This window comes from Cyprinus carpio, chromosome A11 (assembly GCF_018340385.1).
Source record: "Cyprinus carpio isolate SPL01 chromosome A11, ASM1834038v1, whole genome shotgun sequence".
Lineage (NCBI taxonomy): Eukaryota > Metazoa > Chordata > Actinopteri > Cypriniformes > Cyprinidae > Cyprinus > Cyprinus carpio.
The window spans coordinates 7,785,282-7,790,445 of record NC_056582.1 but is presented as its reverse complement, the minus strand read 5'-3'; positions in this window follow the sequence as shown (position 1 = coordinate 7,790,445).

Sequence of the window (5,164 nt, the reverse complement as noted above, 5' to 3'; positions counted from 1 at the left end):
AAGTGCCGTACTTTTACATTCAATAAACTCCTTGATTGAGTGATATGTACCCGGCCCTACAATGACCTGGCGTGGGGGGGGGGGGTGGGCTTGCATAGAGTTTGCACTACAAAGCCACAAAATATCATCTAATAATAGTAGTTGTGTGACCAAACTAAAGTGCCCTGTCGGTCCCCAATACGTTTGCTCCCAGATTACCACGATTTTGTACTAAAGGGGAGACATAATATGATCTGTTACAATGCCCACTCTAGTGGTTTAGTTGAATTTGGCTGGAAACGAATGACTTGAAGCTTGGTATGACTGCTTGGGGGCCAAAAAACGGCATCCACGCAATTTGGTATGTTTCAGTGTATTTCAGTGATTCCTTGCATTCTTAAGAAGGACATCATTTCTTTACAAAAGTTTTGTCTTCCACTTCCAAGTCTGACTGTTCTATAATGAATTTAACCATTACATGTTTGCACTAGGCAAACATCACATAAAGATACCTCAGGCGCTTCAAATACAAAACATTTATTAATTATGGTACAACATATATTGATTAGTCTAGTCACATCAGAGCGGTTGAGTTTGACTGGGCTTGGGGTTCAAATCCGGAATAATTTGCTGACACGGCCCCCTTTTCCCCGCTTGCTTTCCTGTTTGTCCGCTACTGTCCTAAAGCCCAAGACAAGGCCAAAAAATAGGTGAGGTAAGTGAACAGGTACGTTAAATTATTAGAAAATTGTCAAATTGATATTCATTTTTTTTATTGTGTTTGTGTGTAGTTCTTTGACTGATGGCGTATCATCAGATCCACAGCTGTTCGCTGACAGGGACTGATCCCATTTCCCCTTTCTGTCCTCTACTGTCCTTAGTCCAAAACAAGAGCCAAAAACGGTGAAGAACTGAGCGATCAGGTAAATATAATTTCAAGCATTCCCATAACTGATACAAGAAAGAGGTGTTTATTGTGATATCTGTTTGTCATTCATTATCGTATGGTGAGTTTACTAATCAGATTCAAAAGATTCTTCTCTGATGCAGGAGAGAGAAAGGAGTGTCAGCTCCTCAAAGAGACAATAAAGAGACTAAACCATAAACTGAGTGGTTTTTTGCTGAGTGATGAATAATTATTGAATAGCCTATACAATTGGAGGTAGTGTCCTCATGTTGAATCGGACAGGCTTGGCATTATTTTTTGTTTTTCTTTTTTTGTTGACACCATAATAATCATTAGAGTATAAATATACACAGTCTCTTATTGCTCACCAATGCTGCATTTATTTGATCAAAAATAGAGTAATACTGTGGTATTTTATTACATTTTAAAATTTATGTTATCTATATAAATGTTTTCAAATGATGAATTCATTCTTGTGATGCAAAGCTGCATTTTCTCAGTTTTTTCTTCTGATTTTTTTTTAATAATCCACTCTTCAGTGGTCATGATCATTCAGAAACATTCTAATAGTTGTTCTATATTCATAAAATTTTCGTGTGTTTATATTCGTTATTTTTCTGTATATTCATAGTAAAGTGGTTGTGAGATACAGAGTGCTTTAATGTATACCTTCTGTAATCATTATTTTCCTCTTAACTTTAGTGAAGTGAATGAACAAGTAGCTGTGATGAATGGACTGAATAAAACTATTTAACCCTATGTAACTTGCACATTCTCCAAACAGTGTTTTTTTTTTTTATCATTGAAAGGGATAGATTCACGACCAAAAATGGAAAATCTTGTCATCTTACCTCACGCCTCTGGGTTTTTTGAAACCTGTCTCTGCCCTATGAATACATCGGCCAAGCTCTTCGCTCTTCAGAGGGGGTTACTATGATTCATAGACACCGAAGGGGCTGCTGTGAGCAAACTCGATTCAGTTTTTAGAGTGTTAAAATAAATCACTGATTTTATCAGGGCAGTTGCTTTACATGAATGCGCGTATCTTAGTGACACAACTACTAGGTGTGGTGGTAAAAAAAAGTACTTTTGTGAGTCCAATTAAAATTATGTTCAAACATTTATAAAAAGTACAGTTTTGATGATTGTTGGAGAGTAAGCATTGTAAACGTTCCAGGACTTGTGAAAATGTAACAAGTTTAAAAAACTAATTCTGCTGTGCTGCACTATGAGGGCGCAGTGAGCACTAGATAAGAGATTGTGAAAATGTATAAGCATTTTTTTATTTTCTGGATATTCCCTGATTTTGTTAATGCTCTAGGCCTTCAGTGTCAAAATCATTTTGAATCTTTATTGTTATATTCATTATTTTTTTCTGTATTTATATTTGTTATTTTTCTAAACACAGTAAATTAGTGTTTATATGCTTTTAATCTATACATTTGTAGGCCTAATCATTTTTTCTCTCTACTTCCCAGTGAAGTGAATGAACATGTATGTGCTTATGATGGACTGGAATAAAACTAGCTGACTTATGCAATCCTGCACATTCTCCAAGCAAACGGTGCTTTTTTTAATTATTAAAGGATAGTTCACTCAAAAAATGAAAATTCGACATCTACTCACCTCTGGGTTTTTGGAGAAACCTGCTCCTGCCCCTCTGACATGCAAGTAAGCTCTTCGGGCTTCTTCAGATGGGGTTATATGATTCATACATCAGAGGGCGCTTTTGAGCCAACGAGATTCAATGTTAGATGTTAAAATATATCAACGGTTTTAGGCAAGGCAATTACTTCACATGAATGGCGATTCAGATGAAAAATCGATTAGGTGTGGTCGATTAAAAATTATGTTGAAACATTTTATAAAAGCACAGTTTTGATGTGATCTTTGTAAACGCATTCAAAGTGACGGTGAAAATGCAATGCTTAAAACTAATTTCTGCTGTGCTGCACTCAGAGGGCGCAGTGAGCACTAGATTGCGGCAGCCGCTGATGCTCACAAAATGATTATATTTTCTCCCGAGTCAGAAATCTTCACTTCACCAAACTTTACAGTTTTATTCCTATATAAATACTCTGAAGGATTTACAGAGGGGTTTGGTCATATATAATTTTCCTGACTGATTTTACACAACATTTTAACCCTAAAGAGATTGTGAAAATGTATAAATTTTTATTTTCTGGATTTTCCCCTCCGATTTTGTTAATGCTCTATTCTTCTGTCAAAATCAATTTTGAATCTTTTTGTTATAATTCATTACTTTTTCTGTATTTATATTGTTTTTTTTGGTTTTTTATTTTTCTAAACATCCCAGTAATTCAGTGTTTTGAGATGAAGTCTTTAATCTATACATTTGGAGGCTAATCATTTTTCTCTCCTCCGTAAAGTGAATGAACAGTATGTGCTATGATGGACTGGAATACAACTACTGACCTATTGTAACTGCACATATCTCCAAACGTGCTTTTTTAATTATTAAAGATATGCACGCAAAATTAAATCTTGTCATCTCTTTCCCCTCTGGGTTTTTGACCTGTCCCTGCCCCCTGAATAGCGGCAAGTTTTCCCCTGCTCTTCAGATGGGGTTACATGATTCATACACTAGAGGGCGCTGTGAGCAAAAATAGATCTGGGGCCGTTAGATGTTAAAATATATCAACGGTTTTAGGCAAGGCAATTACTTGACATGAATGGCGTATCTAGATGAAAATCGATTAGGTGCGGTCGATTAAAAATTATGTTGAAACATTTTATAAAAGCACAGTTTTGATGATCTTGTAAACGTACCAGTGACTTGTGAAAATGTAACAAGTTTAAAAACTACACTCTGCTGTGCTGCACCAGAGGGGCGCAGTGAGCACTAGATTGAGTAGCAGCGCTGGTGCTCGCAGCCTCGCCGGGTGCAGTGGCGCACTTCTGTAATCCAAGCTGCTGGGAGGCTGAGGCTTTCTGGCGGATCGCCATGGAGTTCAGGGGTTCTGGGCTGCAGTGACTGGCGTCGATCGGGTGTCCGCTAAGTTCCTGGTATCGAGTATGGTGCGCCCTGGGGGAGCTCGGGACCACCAGGTCGCCTATGAGGGGGTGAACCGCCCAGGTCGGAGAGACGAGCAGGTCAAAGCCCCCTGCGTCGACCAGCAGTGGGGGTCGCATCTGTGAATAGAGACACTGCAGTGCAGCCTACTGAGCCGGTACAGCTTAGACTCAGACTATGCTTTCATTTTAAAAAGCCAGACACTCACAGGCAAAAATCATGTTTTTTCATGCATTGATCAGTTTTGATTTTATTTTTTATTTATTTATTTTTTTATTTGTAGATAAAGTAGTTTTTTTTCAGACTCAGACGATTCCAGAAAGAAAACATTCAAAATTCACCGCTAGGGTGTTACTTTTCACTTCATCTCTTTGCATCTGTAGATTTCCCAGTTGCAGTGCATATTGTTTTCACAGAATGATTATATTTTCTCTCCCGAAGTCAGAAATCTTCACTTCACCAAACTTTTACAGTTTTATTCCTATATCAATACTCTGAAGGATTTTACAGAGGGGTTTGTTCATATATAATTTCTGCCTGGACTGATTTTACACAACATTTTTGTCCTTCTTAAATAGATGGTGAAAATGTATTTTATGCTTTTATATTCTGATATTCCTTGATTTTGTTAATGCTCCAGTCTTCGGTGTCATAATCATGCTGAATCATTATTGGGTATATTCATTAATTATTCTGTATTTATATCTGTTATTTTTCTAAACATCATAGTAAATTAGTGTTTTAGATGAAGTGCTTGTTAACGAGGCTATACATTCTAAGGCCTTATCATTTTTCTCTCTTTACTAGTGAAGTGAATGAACATGTAAGTGCGATGATGGACTGGAATAAAACTAGCTGACCCTATGTAACTTGCACATTCTACAAACTGTGTTTTTTTAATTATTAAAGGGATAGTTCACTCAAAAATTGAAAATCTTGTCATCTTTACTCATCCTCAAAATTTTCCAAACCTGTCTCTGCCTCTGAATAGCGGCAAGCTCTCCTCACGGTCAGATGAAATACATGCATACACTAGAAGGCGCTGTGAGCAAAACTAGATTCAATGTTAAATGTTAAAATAAATCAACGGTTTTTATGCAAGGCAATAATTTCATACTAAGTTTAACAATCATAAATGTATAATAGCTATTCATCGTGGAAGGGAGGTAGTGAAATGAAAATCTAATTGCAACAAAAAAAACTTTTACAATATCTTGATTGGAAAGATGCACAACATTCAAATT